The following is a 13346-nucleotide window of genomic DNA, read 5'->3' on the forward strand; positions in this document are numbered from 1 at the left end:
ACAAATCTGTTTACCTTTCTGTCACCAGTTTTCCACCTAATTACCCCTTTTAGGGTACGTTCACATGAGCAGACTCACAGCATATTTTATGCTGCAGATCCCGTGCATGGTGGCTTTACATGTGTCTGCTCGGAGCGGCAATACGCAGTCGCTCCCCCTTCTCCATGACCTAGGCCGAGAGCTGCCGCGATGTGAGAGTATACTGCGCATGCGCGCTGCGACTCGCACATCGCAGTGTGTCTGCTCGTAGCGGCGTAACTTTTTGGAGATACAGCATTACCAGTTGTCCCCTTTGAGCCTGGAATAACCCATATACAGCACCTCTATTGAGGTCATAACAGAACATTGGCAACAGAAGGGGCAAAGTTGAACTTCTGGACTGGCCTAGTCATTTAGTTACACTTTTGTTCACATACCAGTGATTACCGTATTTTTCGCCGTATAAGACGCACTTTTTCTTGCCCAAAACTGGGGGGGAAAAGTCGGTGCGTCTTATACGGCGAATACTCCCCTATCCCGGCGGTCCCTGCGGCCATCAACGGCCGGGACCCGCGGCTAATACAGGACATCACCGATCGCGGTGATGTCCTGTATTAACCCTTCAGACGCGGCGATCAAATCTGACCGCCGCGTCTGAAGGGAAAGTGACACTAACCCGGCTGTTCAGTCGGGCTGTTCGGGACCGCCACGATTTCTCCGCGGCGGTCCCGAACAGCCCGACTGAATAGCCGGGTTAGTGCTTACAGGACACCGGGGGGGACCTTACCTGCCTCCTCGGTGTCTTCTCCGTTCAGGGATCCCCTGTATGGCCGGCGCTCTCCTTCCTCGTCATCACGTCGTCGCGTACGTGCGTCGGCGTGCGTAACGACGTGATGGCGGCGACGGAGAGCGAGGATACCCGGCCGGCAGCAGAGACGTTCCGGAGTGACGGGGACAATGCGACAGCTATGGAGCAACATCCAGGGCAGCGGTGACGGGTCCGGAGCGGCGAGGACACGTGAGTATTACCTCCTATGCAGTGGTCTTCAATCTGCGGACCTCCAGATGTTGCAAAACTACAACTCCCAGCATGCCCGGACAGCCAACGGCTGTCGGGGCATGCTGGGAGTTGTAGTTTTGCAATATCTGGAGGTCTGCAGGTTGAAGACCACTATTGGGTTCAAAATCTTATGCGCCGGTGTGTCCTATAGGGCGAAAAATACGGTACTCAGTGCAACAAATGTACAAAAACATTGGACATCTAGAAGTGGGTTGAATACTTGGACGGTCCTCTGATGAAGAAAATGGCACTTATAACTGATGCTGGCATCCTTATTTCTTTTATCCTCCACCCGTAAAGTGTACCAATGATCAAAACAAAATCCAGTGTTTGAACACTCAGACCGTGACCGATCTAAACTTTGGCCATTTAATGAGTCTCATTTACGATGCTGAATATATTTTAAACCATCTGTTTATTTTGGCTGCCGATAAAATGACCAAAAAATTTCACTGCAAAACTAAGAGAATGTCCAGCGCTGACTCGTGAACAGAACTTCTTTATTGAAACATAATAGTTGCCATAGGAAACGACAGGAATTCAAGTAACGTGACGCGTTTCGGCCCGTAGGGCCTTTGTCATACAAATGTTACAGGTACTTGGATCTTTATATATGCAGAGGGGGAGTGACAGAAGTGACGTCACTTCACCACCTGCACACATAATTACACGGCCTCGTTAAAACATCATATGATGTCACCAGTTGTCATGTGAGTTGTCATGTGATTGATACCCAGGAGGTATCAGTGACCAGGTGACTTAAGGGTGACCAATGGGACCCCACCAGAGTCTCCCCATGAAAGCCCTGGGAGGAGTCTCTTCTCTCTCTTAGTTCCTGAGTCTTTGCTGAGGTGCAGTCGATCCTAAGAGTCTGGAGTCCTAGGATCCTCAAGTCAAGTCTGCAGCCACAAGTCTACAAGTAACTACAGTCACAGCTTAGTCTGTCTCCAGTCAAGTCAGTCACTGTCATCTATTGTCAAGTCATCGTGGCTGGCACTAAATTGTCCAAAACCACTGCGAGTCCCAACTGGTCACCTCCGTGGGCCCCGGCTACACTGTATAGACTGTACCATCTGTCACTCAGTAAAGCTACCGTTGTCCGCAACTTGGCATCGGAGTCATTATTGCCCCTGCGCCTAGCCCAGGATCCAGCGGTATACCTTCAGGTGGTATAGAGGATAAACCACGCCCTGGCGTCACGAATACAAGTGGTTAATTCCATGTGCCCCTAGCATTATTCCATCTGCCCTGCATCACACCCCATACCGCATAGACTTTTGTAGAATTTCTTTATCCTATAGTAAGAATGTCGATATCTGTCTAAAAACACTACAGCCTTGACCTAAGAATTTTTCTAATAAGCTTCTAGACAAGGACCAAACACATAGTCACGGCAAACGGAGGTGAAATATCTGTCACTTCCTAGGATCCTATTCTCCTCTTGCATCTCTTCTTGTATTCTCTTTTCTCTCTGCCTCCAGTGTCCTTGCTGTCTTCTCTTCAATCTCTTCGTCTCTCTTCCTGGCTCTCCTGCGTGCTCATTAACTCTCCCTGTCACTGTTTCTCTTCCCGGCGTCCTAAAGCTGTCACTGCTACATGGTTTTCTTCTAATAATTTCACAACTAGAGTGCCCCCATCATTCCCTTTACCGCCACACACCTCGTCCCACATCTCCCGTGTCCCATCCCCCACACACACACAAAAAAATCTTCCCTGTTGCCTCCCAACTGTGCTTCGTTCCTTCAGCAAAGGCCCAGTTTCCATGGTAACGGCTGCTGTGTATCAATAAGACATAGTAAGCAAGAATGCCATTGATCGGTCTCTGATAGAGTCACAGGCTAATGGCAGAATGTTGTGTTACGAGCGAGTTAGGAGGGGGCAGCAGTAACATCTGCAGCCGAGACATGCCATGGGGTAAACGAAGGATAAACACCCCATTTAACCAAGTACGGGGCAAAGGGTGGGTTATACCCATCATTGTTACTACAAAGCGATATTATAAGACTAGTGTATATAAATAATATCCACTTCTAATACCTTATCATATATAACAGTATTTCTCAACTACTTTTAGTAAGGGTCCGATTATCCAGGTCTGCCATCAGGTGGGGGTCCGAGCTGAACAATAAGGCCCGATTTACACCTAGCAGATACAGTATGGAAGAAAAGTGCTTCCTGTTGCAGAACATTATTGTTACCCCAATAATAAGGCACAGGTAAATCGAGCGACTGGAGTGTGTAGGAGGTTAATCTACTGTTCCCTGTATGACCTGAATACTGCCACACACTGTACCCCTTAATATTATACTGCCACACACTGTACCCCTTAATATTATACTGCCGCACACTGTACCCCTTAATATTATACTGCCGCACACTGTACCCCTTAATATTATACTGCCACACGCTGTACCCCTTAATATTATACTGCCACACACTGTACCCCTTAATATTATACTGCTGCACACTGTACCCCTTAATATTATACTGCCACACACTGTACCCCTTAATATTATACTGCTACACACTGTACCCCTTAATATTATACTCCCGCACACTGTACCCCTTAATATTATACTGCCGCACACTGTACCCTTTAATATTATACTGCCACACACTGTACGCCTTAATTTTATACTGCCGCACACTGTACCCCTTAATATTATACTGCCACACACTGTACCCCTTAATTTTATACTGCCGCACACTGTACCCCTTAATATTGTACTGTTGCACACTGTACCCCTTAATATTATACTGCCGCACACTGTACCCCTTAATATTATACTGCCACACACTGTACCCCTTAATATTATACTGCTGCACACTGTACCCCTTAATATTATACTGCCGCACACTTTTAATATGAGTATAATACTGCCGCACACCATGCTCCTGAAAAAAATACTGCCACACGCTGTGCTCCTGCATATAATACTGTCCCACATTTCCCCCCTGGGTATAATACTGTCACATGCTGTGCCCCTAAGTACAATATTTCCAAACACTTTGGCATAAACAAATAACTATGTCTCTGTGTCCCTTAAAACAATGAACAATATCTCTGTGCCCCTCCCCTTCAAACTAAAAATTATGCCACTTCCTTTCTAATAAACTGTGCCACTGTCCGCTTAATAAACTGTGCCACTGTGCCCCCAATAAACTGTGCCACCAATAAACTGTGCCATTCTGTCCACTATTTAACAGTGCCACTGTTCCCCCTAATTACACTGTGCCCTCTTAATGTTCTGTGTCCCTCTTCCCCAATAATGTACTGTGCCCCGTCCTGTGATTCTCCAGCTGTTGCCAACTACAACTCCTATCATGCAGGAACAGAAGGTCATGATTGGAGCTGTAGTTCTGCAACAGCTGGAGAACTACAGGTTGGGGAACATGACTGTTCACCTGAGAATGCTTCCCTGTCCCAGGTCCTGCACTGATCCTCTGCTCTGTCCTCTTCTAGTCAGGCCTGGCCAGAGCATGATGCAGGCAGTGCCGATTTCTCTGTGTGCATCATAGAGGAAGCGCCGGGGGCAGCCGAGCAGGGAGAAGAGTGTTCCCTCACTCCGGTCAGTGCTCAGCTGCTCACTTGTGTAGGTGTCTTAAAGGGGTACTCTGATGGGAAAAAAAATTCAAATCAACTGGTGCCAGAAAGTTAAACATATTTGTAAATTACTTCTATAAAAAAATATCTTAATCCTTCCAGTACTTATCAGCTGCTGTATACTACAGAGGAAGTTCTTTTCGTTCTGGGGTTCTTTTCTACCTGGCCACAGTGCTGATACCTCTGTCCATGTCAGGAACTGTCCAGAGCAGGAGAGGCTTGCCATGGGGATTTAGGCTGGGTTCACACTACGGATACGTATACGGCTGAGGAAAGCAAAAACCGGGTGCTCCCGTTTCCCGAACCCCATTCATTTCAATGAGCCTTCCGGAGTCAAATGCTGACTCTGGTCGGCTCATTTTTGCCCCGTATACTTTTTTCCGACCGGACCTAAAACCGTGGTATACCACAGTTTTAGGTCCGGTCAGAGAACTGGATACAGGGCAAAAATGAGCCGACCGGAGTCAGCGTTTGACTCCCGTCGGCACATTGAAATTCATTACATACGGTCTGGATCCTGCAGGGATACAGGAGCGCCCAGTTTTCGCTCACCCCCCCCCCCCCCCCCCCTCCAGCCGTATCTGGTTCCCGTACAATACAAACGTAGTGTGAACCGGCCCTTACTCCTACTCTGGACAGTTCCTGACATAGACAGAGGTGTCAGTAGAGAGCACTGTGGTTAGACAGAAAATAAATTCAAAAAGAAAAGAGGTTCCTCTGTAGTACACAGCAGCTGATAAGTACTAAAAGGATTAAGATTTTTGTTTTTTGTTTTTATAGAAGTAATTTACAAATTTAAGGAAAAAAGGGGGGGGTACCAAATGCCTCTAGACTAATACCATAAAATGGTACATGATGATGAAATTACAGAAAAAATAATAATAAATAATAAATCGGACTGTGCTTCACTTTAAATGATGTACAAATTTAATATAAAAAAATACAAATAGGACATAAAATAAATAATACAAATCTAATACATAAATGCCTCCTACCACAGGGCCCTTGTGGGGAGGTGAGATATTTGAATACAAAGCATATATTAAAAAATTTTTTTTTTTTTTAAATTATAGCATGTGGATTACGTTCTACCGCTATCTCAATATATTGTAAACCGACATAGTATACTTTTGTGCGGTATACTCCGTTCTCATGTGATTTAGAACAGTTCACAAAGTGATATAATTACCAACTCCTCAGGGTGGTTTTGGCTGGACGTCCGAGAGATGAATATATGAGGACTGTGTCCAGCGCCAGCGCTCATATATTCATCTCTCGGACGTCCAGCCAAAACCACCCTGAGGAGTTGGTAACTATATCACTTTGTGAACTGTTCTAAATCACATGAGAACGGAGTATACCGCACAAAAGTATACTATGTCGGTTTACAATATATTGAGATAGCGGTAGAACGTAATCCACATGCTATAATTTAAAAAAAAAAAAAAATTTTTAATATATGCTTTGTATTCAAATATCTCACCTCCCCACAAGGGCCCTGTGGTAGGAGGCATTTATGTATTAGATTTGTATTATTTATTTTATGTCCTATTTGTATTTTTTTATATTAAATTTGTACATCATTTAAAGTGAAGCACAGTCCGATTTATTATTTATTATTATTTTTTCTGTAATTTCATCATCATGTACCATTTTATGGTATTAGTCTAGAGGCATTTGGTACCCCCCCTTTTTTCCTTATATATTATTTTGTACTAGTATTTTTTGGTGTAAATACTTTCCATTTAGCCTCGATTAATTTATATTGTGAGCTGCACATACCCCATTTTTTTCGATTTAATTTACAAATTTGTTTAACTTTCTGGCACCAGTTGATTTCAATTTTTTTTCTCCACCGGAGTACCCCTTTAAAGGAACCAATACAAATGAATGCAGGGAAAGTGGATGCCTGGGCATGCTGGGAGTTGTAGTTTTTCAACATCTATATGTGCAAAGTTTAAAGACCACTAATATAGAACAATAGCGCTTTACCTAGAACAGTGGTTCCCAACTAGGGTGCCTCCAGTTGTTACAAAACTACAACTCCCAGCATGCCCGGACAGCCTAAGGCTGTCTGGGCATGCTGGGAGTTGTAGTTTTGCAACAGTTGGAGGCACCCTGGTTGGAAAACACTTACCCGGAAAGTGGTATTTAAGTAAGGTAAATACCTGATTGGTATGAAAGAGTTGTAAGCGATCTATGGAAGATTGTGATGGCCCAAGATCACTCACATATCTATAGTGTACAAGAAGATCATTTTTATTGGATTTTTCCCCTTACTTGAGACAATATTTTTTCGGTAACCCAGTGCTACTCTTGTCTTTGGACATTATATGACATTCGATGAAAGAAACTAAGCTGCAGTACCAGACCAGACCACGGACAAGGGTGGTGCTGTTGGTCAATGTGGTCAGACAGCAAGGAAATTCAAAAACAAAAGAACTTCCTGTGGATTATACAGCAGCTGATAAGTACTGGAAGGATTAAGATTTTTTAATAGAAGTCATTTACAAATCTGTTTAACTTTCTGGCACCAGTTGATTTAGAAAAAAAGATTTTTCCAGTGGAGTACCCCTTTAATGGGGTCCATCTGATTTCTGTCTGGTGTCCATTCATTTGTAGAATTTGAGCAGAAATAAACAGCTTGCAGTAGTTTTTTCTGTAGTCATTGTCTTCGGACGGAGCCCAGACCCAAAAAAATACTGTTTTTTTTTTTGTTTTTTTATTGCAAAAACAGCACCACCCCTATCCATAGGTTGTGTCTGGTATTTCAGCTCAGCCCCTGTAAATTGAATGGGACTGAGCTGCAGTACTACACATAACCTGTGGACAGGAGTGGTGCTGTTTTTGCAAAAAAATAAAATAAATGCAGCATTTTTGTAGGCCCCTTTCACACTACAGGTATCATCCTGCTTTTTTACTGCCATTATTTTACAATAACGGATCAAAAATAACTGATGCAATAACTGGTAATAACTGATGATAACTGATGACCATCATTTGTTATTTTTAATGGGTTTTCTCTTTAAAAACCTGATGTTGTTCATCCGTTATCATCCGTGATTACCAGTTACATGCGTTTTTTTCTTAATCAGGTTTTTAACCCTTTTTTTTGTAAAGCTGTACTGAGCATGCTCAGTACAAAAAATGGATGTTAAAAAAACGGATGATAACGGATGTTTTTTTTTTTTTTTTAACATCCGATTCCCATAGACTTCAATGTTAAATTTTAACGGCCTTTTTTTCACCATTATTTTTTCCGGACTTTTGTGCCGGCAAAAATAACAGACATTAATAAAAACGGACATACCTGATGCAAAAGGATGGTCAGAAAAACCCATTGACATGAATGGGTTTTTTTGACGGCCGTTTTCAGGACTTTTTGCCGCGAGTAATAATGGAGGTTTTTACAGGATGATACCTGTAGTGTGAAAGGCCCCTAATACTGGACAACCCCTTTAAAGCACCATCATAGTCTGTAGTAATGTACACTGTGGAGACAGTAGGAGTCCTGCCCATATGAGATTATAGTGTACAGAATGGTACAATGATAATATAACAATTATGCCAGATGTTTGCAGATTGTAATCTGAACTATTACGTCTATGACCAGTTTAATGTAAATTCCCAAAGATGTTTTGCTATTGGAAAGGATCAGTTCGCAGCGCGATGGGAAGATCTGCGTTGGTTCCCTCCAGGGTGGTAGTCATGGCTGCAGCAATTGTCTTACTGTGCAGGGTCCTTTCCAGTAGTGAAGAAGCCCCTGACAACCTAAAGTGCTCGGCATTATCTAAATATCTCTCTGAAGCCCCCTCCTCACTCCTGCAGCCCCCCAGTCCTGTATCCCCTCGTAAAATGGCGAGATGATCCTGAGATGCATTAGCGGCTCCCTTGTAATTGATCAGTCATTTCAGTAATAACATGTGTTGTGACAGGACGCGGATGTTGTTCCGCAATCGTCTACCAAGGTTTTCAAGCATTTACTTGTAATGAAAATAAAATCAGAAATTTCCACTGTAAATGGCGCGCCGTTCTGGAAATATTGGTTGGTTTTGTAGTTAAATATTTAAAGATATAGAATGTGTAAGAAAAAGCTAAAATAGATGACACATTATCTATCTATATATATATATATACAAAAGGATAGATAGATATGAGATAGATAGATAGATAGATAGATAGATAGATAGATATGAGATAGATAGATAGATAGATAGATAGATAGATAGATAGATAGATAGATAGATAGATATGAGATAGATAGATAGGAATTAGATAGATATGAGATAGATAAATAGTAAATAGATAGATATGAGATAGATAGATAGTAAATAGATAGATATGAGATAGATAGATAGATAGATAGATATGAGATAGATAGATAGATAGATAGATATGAGATAGATAAATAGTAAATAGATAGATATGAGATAGATAGATAGATAGATAGATAGATAGATATGAGATAGATAGATAGATAGATAGATATGAGATAGATATGAGATAGATAGATAGATAGATAGATAGATAGGAGATAGATAGATAGATATGAGATAGACAGATATGAGATAGATAGATAGATAGATAGATATGAGATAGATAGATAGATAGATAGATAGATAGGAGATAGATAGATAGATAGATAGATATGAGATAGATAGATATGAGATAGATATGAGATAGATAGATAGATAGATAGGAGATAGATAGATAGATAGATAGATAGATAGATATGAGATAGACAGATATGAGATAGATAGATAGATATGAGATAGATATGAGATAGATAGATAGATAGATAGATAGATAGATAGGAGATAGATAGATAGATAGATAGATAGATATGAGATAGATAGATATGAGATAGATATGAGATACATAGATAGATAGATAGATAGGAATTAGATAGATAGATATGAGATAGATAGATAGTAAATAGATTGATATGAGATAGATAGATAGATAGATAGATAGATAGGAGACAGATATGAGATAGATAGATAGATAAATAAATAGATAGAATGCAAAAAAGAGGTTCTGCAGCAATCCAATTGTGAAAACACTAGTGCAGTTTATTTGCCCATCTCTCAGATATCTGACAGATGGGGGTATAAAGCGCACTTGTCTTTTCACAATTGAAGCGCTGCAGAACCTCTTTTTTGCATTGTGGCTATTTGCGGTGGACCGTGACCTGGACTGCTACTTTCTGCTGGCACCCACTTCATTTAGAGACACTTTCTGTTGTGCTGCTTCCTTGCTCGAATATTAGATAGATAAATATGCATGAAAAAAAACATTCCAAATACACTTTTTATTAGTTTCAACAGGAATGCACCATAGTTTACACTAGTAACTGCAGTGTGTGATTTATTTAGTGCAGATTATAAATACATGTGGATAAGCGGCATGTCACTTATTCATGAGGATAACAAATTGTGAAGGCAGGACACAGATTAGACAGGACACAGATTAGACAGGACACAGATAGGACACAGATTAGACAGGACACAGATTAGACAGGACACAGATAGGACACAGATTAGACAGGACACAGATAGGACACAGATTAAGCAGGACACAGATTAGACAGGACACAGATAGGACACAGATTAGACAGGACACAGATTAGACAGGACACAGATAGGACACAGATTAGACAGGACACAGATAGGACACAGATTAAGCAGGACACAGATTAGACAGGACACAGATAGGACACAGATTAGGCAGGACACAGATTAGACAGGACACAGATAGGACACAGATTAGGCAGGACACAGATTAGGCAGGACACAGATAGGACACAGATTAGGTAGGACACAGTTTAGACGGGACACAGATTAGGCAGGACACAGATTAGGCAGGACACAGATTAGAGAGGACACAGATTAGACAGGACAAAGATAGGACACATATTAGGCAGGACATAGACATAGCAGGACACAGATTAGACAGGACACAGATTAGGCAGGACACAGATTAGGCAGGACACAGATTAGCCAGGACACAGATTAGGCAGGACACTGATTAGGTAGGACAATGATTAGACAGGACACAGATTAGGCAGGACATAGACATAGCAGGACACAGATTAGGCAGGACATAGATTAGTCAGACCACAGGTTAGGCAGGACTCAGATTAACCCCTTTGAATGATGAGATAAGTACATACAGAACAATGGATAACAAACTAGGTGGATTAACGAGGCGGCTCACTATTACTAGTTTATAAAATAGTAGAGCTCCACAAGTATTCACGCCGACCCTTGTGTCAGATGCTGTCCCACATTAAGAGAAGATCTATTGTATTTTCATTAAGAACACATAGCAAGTGAATGTTGATGCAACAGGAATATACATTAAAACACAAGGAGCACAGCAAGACCTCAGATGGTCAAGAAGATCCAATTTTTATTATGCAAGTCTCTTAATAACATATGTTTCAAGGCTCTCTGGGTCCTTTCTTTAAAGGGGTACTCCGGTGAAAAGCTTTTTTTTTTTTTTTTAATCAACTGGTGCCAGAAAGTTAAACAGATTTGTAAATTACTTCTATTAAAAAAATCTTAATCCTACCAGTACTTATTAGCTGCTGAATACTACAGTGGAAATTCTTTTCATTTTGAAACACAGAGCTCTCTGCTGACATCACGAGCACAGTGCTCTCTGCTGACATCTCTGTCCATTTTAGGAACTGTCCAGAACAGCATGTTTGCTATGGGGATTTCCTTTTACTCTGGACAGTTCCTAAAATGGACAGAGATGTCAGCAGAGAGCACTGTGCTCGTGATGTCAGCAGAGAGCTCTGTGTTTCAAACGGAAAAGAATTTCCACTGTAGTATTCAGAAGCTAATAAGTAAAGGAAGGATTAAGATTTTTTAATAGAAGTAATTTACAAATCTGTTTAACTTTCTGGCACCAGTTGATTTAAAAAAAAAAAAAAAAAGGTTTTCACCGGAGTACCCCTTTAACCATAACAACATAAAAACTGTGTCAGACCATGGTTTTCAGTCCGGCAACAAAACTAGATACAGTCCAGAAATGAGCCGACCGGAGTCATTATCCGACTCCAACAGTCTCATTGAAATAATTATGTGAATGAGTCCGTACATGACAAAAAAAACATAAAAAATACTGGTCTAGAACATTATAAGGGGGAGATTTATCAAAACATGCACAGAGGAGGAGTGGTGCAGTTGCCCGTAGAAACCAATCAGATTGCTTATTTCATTTTTGAAGAGGCCTGTAAAAAATTGCACCAATCTTCCTTTACGCAAGTTTTGATAAATCTCCCCCTATGTTTCTAAGACCAGGATCTACATCGAGGACAGAAAAGACTCTGAAAACAGAGGAAAGACTCTCAAAAGGCAATGACGTCACCTTCACAGGAGAATGTTTTGTCCTACTCTAAAAACCCAGTGGGCACTATCCAGGTGCCACTTACCCAGATGCCCCTTTTGCTCCTTTAAATGTTCTGCTAAATAATGATTTCTCTGCATGATATAATACTCGCCTAATTAAATTATAGCACTGATTTTCCGTGGAATGTTCCCCTTCTTATGTTTTATTCCCATTAGTGCACCACCGCTCAACCTTCACCCTTTTACTTTTAGAAAAACAGACTTCTAAACAATGAGAATTAATTGGGTAATTGGTTTGCAATTATAGTCGAGCCAACTCCGCGCCATATCAGCGGTGATTGCGTTTTATAAGAGGACTCTCTACTTATGAACTGAGGTATTTAATTAATTGTTATAGTCGGCACCACTACTGAAAGAACAGAAGGGGGAATATTTATAAAGTTATGCCCACGCCATCTTCCATTCACATACAAAATAGTATTTCATTCCAATTAGTCCATCTAAGGTTGGCGAGAATAACCCATTGTTCACAGATTTATAGGAAGAAACAGTATATAGCAGTGATGTATTACAGATTTGTAGAGGTTTAGAAAAGAGAAAGCTCTAAAGAGGGTGCAGGGGTTGCACTTTCACCAAGGGCCTGAGAAAGATCAAAACGTCCATCAAATCCATATGAAGAGACCATATTATGAATGATGTGCTATAGTTTACGGGCATTGTAAGAAATTAATCGGAATACCCACAAGAAACCCATTAAACCACAGGAAAAATTCTCAATTGCCCTATATATAGAGCTCTAGTAACATTGAGTAGCCAGATGGGTCTCCGAACTTAAAGGGTAACTCTCATTAACACAAATTTTTGCTATTGTCCTCCTTATGGTTAATAAAAAATAATTGTTTTAAAAAAATGAAGTTTTCTATGTTTTATTTGTGCTTAAAAAAGCTCAAGAGCACATTTCCCCCCATCTTATACACAGACTTTGGACCGAAGCCCAAACACAGGAAGTGCAGCCTGGAGTGCTGAGGGTGGGGGGGATGTCCAGCCTCATCCAATCATAGCTCCTCTCACACTTAACTGCCATATGCTGTTGGCTGGACACACCCCCCTCAGCACTCCAGGCTGTACTTTCTGAGTTTGGGCTTCGGTCCAAAGTCTGTGTATGAGATGGGGGAAAATGTGCTCTTGAGCTTTTTTAAGCACAAATAAAACATAGAAAACTTTATTTTTTTCAAACAAATATTTTTTATTAACCATAAGGAGGACAAATAGCAAAAATTAGTTTTAATGAGAGTGACCATTTAACTTTGTCGAGTCCATATCTATTGACCATATCAATTTATCA

The 13346-nt window shown here is 41.1% G+C and overlaps 1 protein-coding gene across 2 annotated transcripts in view; it reads left to right on the top strand.

The window, feature by feature from the left end:
• The window catches only part of PDZD4 (PDZ domain containing 4), a 155195-nt gene that overhangs the window by 128518 nt on the left and 13331 nt on the right, over positions 1-13346 (top strand). The window lies entirely within an intron of this gene.

The sequence above is a fragment of the Hyla sarda genome, chromosome 9 (genome assembly GCF_029499605.1).
Source record: "Hyla sarda isolate aHylSar1 chromosome 9, aHylSar1.hap1, whole genome shotgun sequence".
Classification (NCBI taxonomy): Eukaryota; Metazoa; Chordata; class Amphibia; order Anura; family Hylidae; genus Hyla; species Hyla sarda.